We start from the raw sequence: 13,330 nt of genomic DNA, 5'->3' as shown, positions 1-13,330 counted from the left end.
ATTTTGATATGCAGGTAGACTGGGAAAATTAGGTTGACACTGGATCCCAAGAGAAGGGATTTGCAGAATGCCTACTAGATATCTTTTTATCTAGTAGGAGATTTTGGTCAAGCTCATTAGGGAAAAATCAACTATAGATTTGGCATTGTGTAATGAACCAAATTTGATTAGGGAGCTTAAGGTAAAGGAACACTTAGGAGACAGTGATCATGATATGATAGAAATCGCCCTGCAGTTTCAGAGGGAGAAGCTAAAATCAGATGTATCAATGTTACAGATGATTAGAGGTACCTATAGACACATGAGAGAAGAGCTGGTGAAAGTTGATTGGAAGGGGACACTAACAGGGATGATTGTAGAACAGCAAAGGCTGAAGTTTCTGGGAGTCACAGACTAACTTTATCCCAAAGAAAAAGCATTGTAAAGAAATGACGAGGCTCCTGTGCCTGACAAGGGAAGACTGCATAAAAACAAAAGAGAGACCGTATAACATTGCAAAAAAAAAATAGTGTGAAGCTATAGAATTGGGAAGCTTTTCAAAACCAACAACAGGCAACAAAAAACACAATAAAGGTAAAGAAAAGAGGAAACATGAAGGTAGGCTAGCCAAATTAAAAGAGAATACCAAAGGGTTTTTTTTTACAGATATATAATGAGTAAAAGAGACTTGAGAGTGGATCTTGAACCGCTGGAAGAAGATGCTGGAGAAGTAGTAATGGAGAACAAAGAAATGGTGATTGAAGTGCAGGAGAATGAGGGGAGATTTAAAGATGTAGACAAAATTATGAGGGGTATAGATAGGGTGAATGCATGTAGACCTTTTCCTTTCAAGTTGGGTGAGACTAGAACTAGAGGTCATAGTTTAGGGTGAAAAGTGAAATAGTTAAAGGGAATTCTAAGGGGAACAACCTCACTCTGAGGGTGGTGCAAGGATGGTATGTTCTGCCAATGGAAATGGTAAATGCAGGTTGAATTGTAACATTTAAAAGAAGTTTGTGTAGGTACGTGGATGAGAGAGATATGGAAAGCTATGATACTGGGTGCAGGTAGGTGGGACTAGGCAGAAAACCAAACAGACACAGACTGTATGGGCTGAATGACCTGTTTATGTGCTGTAGTACTCTGTGGCTCAATGATTCTATTATTCTACCTTTCCCTTCCCTGAATTCTCCAATAACAATGCCCTCCATAGTTAATACAGATAAGAAGCATTCATTGAAGACCTCACCTACATCCTCTGACTCTTGTACGCATTGCCAGTATGGCCCTTAATGGTCCCTGATCCTTTCCTTGGTACTCCTCCTGTCTTTGGTATACTCACAAAATTCTTCAGGACTTACCTTAATCTTGCCTGCCGTTGCCATTTTGTACCCATTTTCCACACTCTTAACTTCTGTTATAACTATCACCTTTCCTCTCCTTACACTTGTTTATACTCCTATAGGGTCTTTTCTGTTTTTAATAATCTGAAACCCTCACTAGTTCCTTTTTGAATGCCTCCTACTGACTGCCTGTGGATAAATCTGCAAGAAGCTGCTTCCAGTTTACATTTACCAGGTCCTATTGAAATCATAGGACCCGAACTCAGGACTTCAATATATGGTTCGATAAAAACCTTCAAACCTATAGAACTATGGTCACTATTTCTCCCATTGACACTTGATCCACTCGTCCAACTCCATTCTCAAAGTGCAAATCCAAAATCAGCACTTTTCTAATCAATAGCAAATGCTTAACAGGTCAAACAGCATCTATGGAAAGAGTTCTGACAAAGGTTCTTTAACTTAAAATGCTTTCTCTTTCCACAGACGCTGCCTGACCTGTCAAGTATCATGAGGCCATGTCTGGAATGCCTTCCTTACATCACGCCACCTCTTTTTCACCCCTTTATCATGCTTCTTAAGATCTACTTCTTTCATCAATATCTAGAAATCTGCTGAGCTGTGTTCTGTATGAATCCAGTACCTGAGCCTTCAGAAGCCTTCATCACTCTCTCACGTTTCAGTTCTAGATGGCCCATCCCTTATTGTCCACTAGTTCTGAGCTCAAAAGACTGGCAGGGAAACCTATTTCAACACTGTTAGACATTTCTGGAAATGTTATGAGGTCCCTTCTCATTCTCCTGAATTCTAAAAACCATAGGTCCTTCCTGATCAATGCCTCCTCATATGATATATGAAGAGGCAGTGAAGAGGGCAAATGGAATGTTGGCCTTTATTACAAGGGGAATTGAGTACAAGAGCAAGGATGTCCTTTTGCATTTGTACAGGGCCCTGGTGAGACCACACCTGGAATATTGTGTACAGTTTTGGTCTCCAGGTTTAAGGAAGGACATTCTGGCAATTGAGGAAGTGCAGCGTCGATTCACTAGGTTGATTCCTGGGATGGCAGGGCTGTCTTACGCAGAGAGATTGGGCTTGTACACATTGGAATTGAGGAGATTGAGAGGAGATCTGATTGAAACGTTTAAGATAATTAAAGGATTTGATAGGATTGAGGCAGGAAACATGTTCCAGATGTTGGGAGAGTCCAGTACCAGAGGGCATGGATTGAGAATAAGAGGTCAGTTATTTAAAACAGAGTTGAGGAAGAACTTCTTCTCCCAGAGAGTTGTGGAGGTGTGGAATGCACTGCCTCGGAAGACGGTGGAGGCCAGTTCTCTGGATGCTTTCAAGAAGGAGCTAGATAGATATCTGATGGATAGGGGAATCAAGGAATATGGGGACAAGGCAGGGACTGGGTATTGATAGTGAATGATCAGCCATGATCTCAGAATGCGGTGCAGACTCGAGGGGCTGAATGGTCTACTTCTGCACCTATTGTCTACTGTCTATTGTCTATACCTGCCATGAATATTTTTTCTAAAAATTGCTGTATCTGTAAACCAGAAATAATAACAGAAACCCTAAGAAGTCAACTGTGGGAAGAGAAATTGTTAAAAGTTTCAGCTCCAGAATCCTTCATCAGAACTGGGAGAGAGAGAGCAACAAGTTTGTATTTTTTGAGGCAGGAAGGTGGCCATGAAATGGATAGAAGGAAGTGAATATTTTTGATAGAGTAATTCCAAATAGGTTAATGAAAGCAGGTATGCATTATGCTTCTCTAACTGTGTAAAGTGGTGTTAAAAGCGAGGCTGTGGGACATGCCCAGCACCAGACTATACAGATAACATAAGAATAGCTGAGCTAAAATATGACAAGCAAAAATGGCCGGTTCTGAAGCAGACAGAAAGGAAGAGTGGGTTATTTACAGTTATAGAATTAAATTTTGAGTCCAGAAGGAAGAAGAGGTGTTGTTGCTTAAGCTTCCCTGGGCAAGAGGGCAGGAGGGCAGAGACAAATATGTCAGAGTGGGAATGGGATCGTGGATTAAAGTGACAGGCACCAGCGAGCTCAGGGTCACTCTCCAAAGCCATTGCCCAGTATGTGTTTGGTTTCTCCAAAGTAGAGGAGATCATATTGTGAAAACCAAATACAAATCACTAGATTAGAGAAAGTGCAAGTGAATTGCTGCTTCATCTGGAAGGATTGATTATATCCTTGGATGGTGGGAAGGGAAGATGTGAAATGACAAGTGTTTAATTCCCTGTGGTTGCATGGGAAATTGCCATAAGGTAGGAAGTGGTTGGTGAAGAATAGGGAGTGATCGCTTCAAATGCTGAAAGGGGAGGAGAGGGAATATGTGTCTCGTTGGCACTGGTGGAAGTTGTTAAGGAAAACTGATTCAATGTGATGGCTGCTGGGAAAAGAACAGTGAAATTCTGTCCTTGCTCTGCCCAGAAAGATAAGCTGTAAGACCAGAGATGTGAGAAACGCTGAGATGTGACCAAGAGCTCTGTCTATTATGGTAGAGGGGAAGCTACAGTTTGGTAAGAACCATGTACGCAGCTGTTAACTATAGCTCATCTATTTCCCAGTCTAGTAAATCTTCACTCCCTCTATAGAAAGAGTATCTTTGATCCACAATATTCCAAATGTAGCCTCACCAAGATCCTACAGTATTATATTTAGATATCCTTACATTTGTACCTGTAAGTCCTTACATCACCTTTTCTCCTGTTTTGTTTTTACATGTTTTTTGCACTTTTCAATGGCTGTACTTTTGCCCATAAAATGCCAAAGCATGCTGTTTTTGAAATTTGAAGTGCTACTAGAAATTTTAAAAACAAATGCAATTCCAAATAACAACCATTTGAAAAATTGCCGTCCCCATGAAACTTGCATCTAGACAATAATTGATGTCTCTGCACATGTAATAATGTGCATTCAGCATTTTTAAATTTAAAGGTATTTGCTTATTTGGACCGTTTTCCCCCAGCACCTCTTCATGGACTGATGTTGCTGGTTTCAAGCATAGTATGTTGAATCTGTCATTGCAGGTTCTGTAGAACGCTGGTCAATGGACAGCGGCCAATCTGCACTACATTTCTAACTCTCTAGTCGACCTTAGCTATAGTGAATGAACTTGGGAACCAGTATTTGGCATAGCACCCTGAAATGCACACTAATTGGCACAACAAAATCTCAGTAAGGAAAGGTCACTTAGCCAGGAGCGCTGGAATAAAGATGTCCAATAGTTTGAAAAAAAGGTATTTTCACAAATTAGCACAAGGGTTCTGCTGGAGGTAAAGTCATATTCCTCCTATATGGGGATAGTAAATTTTTCTGTCATTTTCTTGAGCCCTGCACTTTCATTCACAGAGACTCCAAACATGGGAGAAAAATGCATAACAACTTTCAGTCTGGTTGAAGCCAGCAGCTCTGAGTTCTTGCTCTACTGTGTTGGAGGCACAACAACAAGGAGGTGTCATTCTTGATTAGGGAAAGCAACCTTAAACTTATTTCCAAGAAGTTTTATTCTTTCAGCCTTGGATTGTTTACAAGATCCACAAGCACTCTAAATGAACAGAGATGTAGGATGCTGCTTCACTCCAACCACTGCTTAAAGGACCCTCTTTGCCTTCCAGTAATTTGACATCAACTATTGACCTCTGCATAACCTTTAGAAAGACAACCAAAGATTATTTGTCTCTGTTTGCTGTCACTTGCTTTCAAATGATAGAGCACTTTAAACGTTCGTCTAGTGAAATGCTAGATACTCAGTTGATCCCTCCCCCCTGCAACCGTCCAGCCTGATCCAAGTTAGCTTGTTATTTATGTCACAACCTGATCTTAAAATCTGAAAGAGACCATTCAGGAGTGGGATTAAGGAACACTTTCTCCACCCACCCCATGGAGTGGGAATCTGGAACTCTCTCCCCCACCAACAAAAGTCTGTGGATGCTGAGATAATTAAAACTCTTATGGACTGAAATTGACAGATTTCTGTTAGGAACAGAGAGGAGTGAAATTGCTTTCAGCTGTGGATCAGCCACAAGCACTTGAAAATATCCTTAAAGGAGTCACTGCATAAAGGGTAAGCAATACATTTTGTGATTTTCTTTTTGAGAGGGAGGTGGCAGATAGTTTGTGAAAGAATTTCTAGTTCCACGGAAACCATGTTGGCAGAGCCCATTCCAAATGCTTACTGTACTCAGAATAACTGTCCTCTCTACCCTCTTAAAGATCAGCTCAGCAGTAGAGACAACTGTTCTCCTGCATGTCCACAATGCCTCAGCCTCTGCCAGCTCCTCCACTCAGCCCCCCGCCGGAAAGTTGTGCCAGCCGTCAGTCAAGAATTCCTGCTGCTGCCACAATCCAGGCAAAGAGAAAACCTATGGGTCACACTATCTCTGAGAGGGCATTGCACACACTGCCATCTCATCAACTGCTGTAACAGCTCATTTTACCCTCCCAAGTGGCATCCTTTTAATTTTATCGAATAAAATGAAGCAGTTATTTGATAGGCAAATATTTCACTTTTCCTTTCAATCAAGCTGATTTATTTTGCATAAATGATCCAGAAAATTGCCTTGTCAGTTAAGATAACATTGTTCTCATTGTAAAAACATAATTCCTACAAAGTTACCCATCTACACTGAAATGTTGAAGGTATTTATGTTGGTAACTACAACTATTGTATGTGTATTTAGTCACCAATTGTTATCATTGCATGATGTTGTTCAGATATTGATGCACTATCAATAACTCTAGGAGACTGGAAGTGAACGATAGGCTTTTACTAACAGTGAGAATGGAGCACGACCACGTTGAAGACCGAGGGAGGAGCAGTGCCCCAATCGCCTTTATACAGGGGTCTGTGGGAGGAGCCACAGGAGCAGTCAGCAGAGGGGCATGTCCAGGCAGGTATACATGGTTTACCACAGATATACAGTACTGTGCAGAAATCTTAGGCACATATAGCTAGGGTGCCTAAGACCTGTGCAGAATACTGTATTTGTCAACATGGAGCAGAGAGAGAGCTTGTAAATCTGGCAGGAATGAAGGATGTTGGGAATGGCGAGGGAGGAGTGCCATGGGAGGGGTGTGGGACAGGTGGCAGAGAAGATGTGCTGGGACATGGAGGATGGGGTTGGCACATACCCATCACTGAGACATCAAGCAAAGACATTTGAATCCAAACAATTAATTTATTGTTCATTGCACAATGTCTCTCTGATGCTTCCCGTTCCCTCCCCTCTCCCTTCCTCTTTTCCCAACCCTCATTCCCATCTGCCTGTCCCCCTCCCACTCTCAGTCCACAACAGAGACCTATATCAGAATCTGGTTTATGATCACTCAAAAATGTTTTGAAATTTGTTTTTTTTTGCAGCAGTACAGTGCAATACATAAAGTTACTACAGGACTGTGCAAAGGTTATAGGCTCTCTCTCTCTCTCTCTCTCTCTCTCTCTCTCTCTCTCTCTCTCTCTCTCTCTCTCTCTCTCTCTCTCTCTCTCTCTATCTATCTATCTATCTATCTATCTGTCTATCTGGATATATATATATATATATTCACCCAAGACTTTTGCACAGTACTGTAGTCACCAGAGAGTGACTGGATATAGATGTCTCAGCAGATGGTCATTGGTATTCAGCTTTACATGTATTCAGCTTTAAGATTGGGATAAGATGGTCGCTGACACAATTCAAAGAAGGCCTGCGTATGGAAGTCATGATGCCCTACCTAGGAACTGACAGGTTCTGCCACATGAACATTCCCCTGTATAATATTGCACTGCTGTGCTGCCTTGTAGCAATAAGGAAATGTGTCTTCATAACTAACATGGTGGTTCCCAATTAGCTGATAACAAGACTGTCTGCAGACATGGGCACTTCTTCACAATACCTAACTCAACTGTGCCCTTTCTGGAGAGGTATTTGCCTCTTCCTGAAAATTCCAAGGCTGCACAGAGGCAGGTTAGAAAATTAGTCTCGATCATTGCTCTGTTGGCTGCACATGTGCCCTTTCATGAAAATTTTCTGATCAGAAAATGTTGGTGAAAATCTAGTTTCCCTTCAGATATAGTATTTATGTCTATGTCTGACTCTAATCCAGAAACTTGAGCAGCAAAATGCAAGCTGGCACTCCAGGGCACTGTCAGGGGTGCTGTCTCTTAGGAGAGATAGATGCACAAAGAGTATCACTATTGTTGTTGGTGCCCTGAGCAACATTGTGTTTTTATTTAAACCAGGATCTTGACAAGTAGATTATCTTGTTGTTGCTGTGTGCAGGGAACTGTGCAGAAAATAGCGGTTAACATTCCTACTTTGCAATAGTGGATGCAATTCAAAACTTTGCTGTTAGGTATTAAGAGCAATGAGGTATTCTAAGGCAGAGAAAGGAGCTCAATAAATGCAGGACTCTTGCCTTCTTCATTTTAGAACTGTTACTCCAGGCATCATATGTGAGTAGAGGCGAGATTAACGCACCAGTTATCTCTGTCATATTTCCATTAGGTCACATGTAGGTTACACTTGTTCTCAATTATTTTGCACATAAGTTATTCTTTCATACAAAACAATGTTGTGTTTTCACTTCTGTGTTTGAGAGGACAGTGTAAGGTCCAGATATGGAGCAGCTCTTGGTGACATTAACTTTAGAGTTGCAGAATATGGCAGCCTAACAAAGCAGAGGGCCACAATTAACATGGTTCTGTAATCCTTAGACGGCGATTACTTTTTTTTGTACCTTTGATGGAACATTAAAATACTTGGCAATGAAGAAACAAAGCAGGAAGTCTGCTTCTGAAAGTATTCGGCTGGAACTTGCCTCCTTTTTCTGAATATTTTTTTGATTTCCCCAAGGAAAACATCAGTCGGCACTTTGTGCGGCAGGCTCTGACAGACGTAGACTTAGGTCTACGTTTTTCCTTGCATCTTAGCCCAATGAAGATGCGTACATCCAACTTATATTCTAAATGCCAGGATGTTTTCCTCAGGGAGCGTCTGCTAGCGCGAAAACATGTAGGGCTCATGCACGTGGTAAGAATCATTTATATGCTTAAACCCATTTCCCAAATATCTTTGTAATGACTCAATAGATCCGAGAGGGAAATATATGTGCCTATCAGCATTGATTCTCCTGAAATGAAAAATTCTCTGTAAATTCTTGAATGGACATTTTTTATTAAAACATTTATTCAAAGGATTGCACAGGAACAGACCATTTGTCCCAACCAGTCTGCCAACATTTACAGTATGTTTCACTCATGCCTGTGTTTTCTCCTCTAAACCCATCGGTGTAATCTTCTATCCCTATCACCCTAGCCTCTTGCTAAATGCATCTACACTGTTCACTTCAACCACTGCCAGAAGGTACATTACAACTACATTTTGAAAAACAAAGCACTTGTATCTAAATTCTCCATCTTACAATAATGGGCTCTTTCCTACAGGTGAAAATGATCCCCCTATCAAAAGCCTCCTCCACTTTTGTCTCTTAAGAGCAAGTAACCCATTCTGTTCATCCTTTGCTGATATGCCCTTGCACTTCTAGTACTTTGGAAATCTTTTCTGTCACTTCTCACACGCCTCCACATCATTTTTATATGGTAACCAGAACTGCACGCAGTTATCAAAGCATAATCAAAACAAGGTTTGATATAGCATTATAATCCCTCTAAATTTTAATTCTTTACCTTTATTTAAACATCTTAGTGCTTAGTTTTCCTTTTTGTGGACTTGATAACTTGTGCGACAGCATGTGACCAGGGTACTTATACTCTACAATCTATTTGTTCCCATAATCTGAACCTTCTAAATAAGTGACCTGCCTATTCTTCCTATCAAAAATGTACAACATCTCATTTATTTCATCTGAATTTTATTTCCAATTAATTACCAATTGTATGAATTCATTAATGCTTCCTGACTTATTGAACTCTTCCTCAATATTGACTATCCTCAACTTCGGATATTGCACGGTTTTAGAATCGTAGGTTCACGCAGCACAGATACAGGCCCTTTGGCCTGCATTTGTCCGTGCTTAGCCCATATCCGTCCAAACATTTCCTATCCATGTAAATGTCCAAGTACCTCTTTAAATGGTGTTAATGAATCTGCTTCAATTGCTTCCTCTAGCCCCAATTGTGTTTTTGAAGCCAGGGTCTAAATCATTGATATAAATGGTGGACAGCAGTTCTCCTAGCTTCAATCCCTGTACAACCCCACCAACCACCATTCCTCACTACAAATAGTCAAATCTGCACTTTCTACTGGTTTCTTTAAAGGCCAAGACAAAGTGCATTTGCTGCACTACCCTTATCTGCTCTCTCTGTTGCCTTCTGAAAAGAATTTGTCAGTCATTAATTTACCGGGAGATTTAAGCATGTCGGCTGCAGGCTGCTTGTAGTGATTGTATTCACTGTCTTATGTAGTAATTTCCAGACACATAATCTTTGTGCTCCTGAATGCATTAGTTGACATGAAAAAAATCTCAGGCATCTAGAATAAAATCTGCATGCCATCTATTTTATTATATTCTGAAAATAATTGCAGATGGGAGTGTACAGTAGGATTACATCACCTCTAGGTAACACAGAAATTACCTAAATATGATCTACTTGGATTTTTCACCGATAGCTGTACCTTCTGACTCAGAATCGGAACCAGAATCAGGCTTATTATCACTGAATAAATTACATTGAATAAATGTTCTTCCCCTACAATCTCTAATGTGTGTAGGCCTCCGTTAGTCTCGATAGATCATGGATTTGCACCTTGGAAAGTTTCCAGGGCGCAAGCCTGGGCAAGGTTTTTTTTTATGGAAGACCGGCAGTTGCCCAAGCTACAAGTCTCCCCTCTCCACGCCACCGATGTTGTCCAATGGAAGGGCATTAGGACCCATAGAGCTTGGCACTGGTGTCGTCGCAGAGCAATGTATGGTTAAGTGCCTTGCTCAAGGACACACACGCAAGCCTCAGCCAAGGCTTGAACTAGAGACCTTCAGATCACTAGACCAACGGCTTAACCACTTGGCCATGCGCCAACACATCTCCAATACAACTACATCTACTAAAATAACCAAAGAGGATTAACACAACACATTTTCAATACATCTCATACTTTCTTCCATGACATTATCCAGAAGATTAGTTATTAACTTCATTGACACTTCCACAGTTCTGGTGAGATGGCAGCCCCAGTGAGAAAACAGGAATCCACTTGTCCTTTTGTAGCCAATTAAAACATTCCACTGAACAGGATCAGAGTTTGCCCGAATGGGTCAAATTACTGACAATATGCTATTTCCCTTTTCCTGCACTCAAGCAATTGCTCCAGCCCTGGTTTTTACATAGTTTATATAGTGTTACAAACACTGACTTTACAGAGAAGTACAGTTTTTGGTACAACTTTACAGCCTTGTTGAAATGAAGCTTGTTATCACTGGATGTCCTGTAGATAGTTCAGGAATCTAGAATGTGTAGAGCATAAGAAAGCAGAAAGCCTGGCTGTCACTGTCTAGTTTTTGATGTGTTTGTATTTGTCTACGTAAACTGACCTTACATTTTGAAGAACTTCATTAACACTGGTTTACCTCAGCTTTGTACCCAGGCTAATAAATGAGAAGATATTATTTCAATTCAAGAAAGTCTTTCAAATCTCAAAACACTTTTCAAGTGTAGCTCCACGTATTGGAGGAAACGCAATACCCAGTTTTCCTAAGAAATGAATTTGGCCAAGGTGAATTGGATAATTACACTACACAAATAGAAATAGTGTCAGGATATTTAACTTCCAGGGGAGAAGACTTTTGGGGCCTCAGGTTAGGATCTCATTAGCAAAATGGAGGGGGTGCAAAGATGAGAAGATGGATGCCAGCAATTCCCTCCTTCCTGAAAAGCATGTTCTTTCATCCATCCTTGATTGTGCGGGAATATAAAGCTCACATCTGCAAAAATCAGTGTGCTTTGCACCCAGACATCCTTTAACACTGCTAATTAGGAGGGAAATCGTCCTAGTTGAACCTGTCTTTGCTGATTCCTGCCCTGTTCTTGAGGCTGCTATCCATCTTAAAAGATAAACTGCTGTTGTCAAAATACAAATTTATTTTTGACTTCTTTGAATTTTAAAAATAGTTTTGCCGCTTCCGCACTTAAAAACCAGGAAGCAGTAATTACTTTCCTCTCACTCATGTCCTGGTCAGATGTGGACTCCAATCAGCAGCCATTTGCCTGGGAAGCCTTTGTTCTCCCACCGCGTCTCTCCATTGGTGCAGTTCCTGCTGGCTGATCCTTCCACAGGGCTCCACACTCCCCCATCCATTCAAGCCTCCTTTATACCTACACAAACATATCTACTATCAGAATATGGCTATGTAAGAACATGTCAAAATACAGCAGTAGTTCAACAGATCCTCAAGCCAGCCAATAAGACAGTGGCTGATCTGATTTTGACTTCAATTCCTATTTCCTATTCTCCTTGATTCCCCTAAAATGTAAAAACCTTTCTCAGCCTTGAACATGCTTCATGATTCAGACCTTTGGAATATAGAGTTCTTTGAGTCACAGCCTCTTCAGAAAAAAATAATTTTCCTTCATATCAGTCTTAATTATCAATCCTATCCTGAAATCATACCCATAATTCAAGATTACCCCTCTTGAGGAAACATCCTCCATACATTTCCGCATCAAGCTACTCAGGGTCTTGGATATCTAGATCAGATCATTTTTTTGAGTTCCACAGAGTTCTGTCTCTGTTTAATCAGTCTTTCTGAACAAGACAGCCATTTCATGTTAGAAATCAGTCCAGTGAACTATCACCTGCACAGACAGTAAAGCACACAGCATCTAGATGAGTTAGCTGTAATGAGATTTCTCAACCTTTATCCTCTAGCCTGTCAGCAATAAAGGCCAATATCTCATTTCATACAGTCTTAATGCAGGCAATTAGGATTAAGTGGCAAATGGGATCAGGGCAAGGGAGCAGGTTTGGCAGTATGGCAGTGTAGCGGTTAGCAAAACACTTTACATTGCAAGCAGGAAGATCAGTGTCTGATTTCCATCTATATGGAAATTATGGATTTCCATTTATATGTCTATAAAGAGTTTATACGTTCTCACCGTGACCGCGTGGATTTCTGCTGGGCGCTCTATTTTTCTCTGACATTCCAAAGGCATTTGGCTAGGATTGGTGGATTGCGGACAGGCTAAGTTGGTGCCAGAACCGTGGTGACACTTGCGGGCTGCCCAGTGCAACCCTCACTGATTTGATCAGATTTGACACAAATGCCATGTTCCAATGTGTGTTCTGACGTACGTGTAACAAATAAACCTAATCCTAATCTCTTTACCTTTATGCATGCAATGAGCAGTAGAGTGAGGTTCTGTGCTGTACAGCCCAATATCTCTTTAGCGAATAACTTTTGACATCAACATGTTAAGTTCCTCAGCTTTTTGTATGATGCCACAAAGTATCCAAGTGCAATTCTGTCCTTTCAAGACACAGTTGAACCAAAATTTCCTTAAAGTAGGCCAATAAATGAATCTCAGGATTGTATGTGGTGACACAGATGATAAAATTTACTTTGAACTTTTGAAGGTGTGATGCCAGCATTCCTGCCAAGTAAACTAGTTTTGTCATTGATTCCATTCTCAACTTTGTTACGTTTTGTAGCTCCAAAACATTAAACGAATTAAAAGAAGGACACAGGAGTCTTTGTGGTAGTGCCACAGCATATGAAATTTATGTACTTTTACATACAAACTGCAAAGCATCCTGTAAGCAACAAAGAATGCTTAATCAAGCAATGTATTTACAATATTACTCAAATATCACTGAAATATTAAATACACAACATTCCTTTCTGCTTAGCATTAAACACCATGCCCTGCTCACTTAAGGGGGACTTGTCATTTGACTAATTTGTGTCTGAGGAAAACAGTTGGGTTTACCATTGAAACATTGCAATCAGTATCTGTAAGTATTTGACTGTTAAGGCCCAAGATAGAA

At 40.7% G+C, this 13,330-nt stretch overlaps 1 protein-coding gene across 3 annotated transcripts in view; it reads left to right on the top strand.

Moving 5' to 3' along the window:
* Positions 1-13,330, top strand: part of jcada (junctional cadherin 5 associated a) — a 203,419-nt gene that overhangs the window by 41,684 nt on the left and 148,405 nt on the right. Inside the window, exon 1 of one of the 3 annotated variants that reach the window (XM_059971992.1) lies at positions 5,292-5,415. The exons of the other annotated variants lie outside the window; for them this stretch is intronic. The gene's annotated coding sequence lies outside the window, so the exon portion shown is untranslated. Of the gene's footprint in view, positions 1-5,291; positions 5,416-13,330 lie in introns of those variants that run through there. 3 annotated transcript variants of the gene reach the window in all.

Source organism: Hypanus sabinus, chromosome 6 (genome assembly GCF_030144855.1).
Source record: "Hypanus sabinus isolate sHypSab1 chromosome 6, sHypSab1.hap1, whole genome shotgun sequence".
NCBI lineage: Eukaryota > Metazoa > Chordata > Chondrichthyes > Myliobatiformes > Dasyatidae > Hypanus > Hypanus sabinus.
The sequence above is the reverse complement of the archived record's forward strand: the minus strand, read 5'-3'. Positions and strand labels throughout refer to the sequence as shown.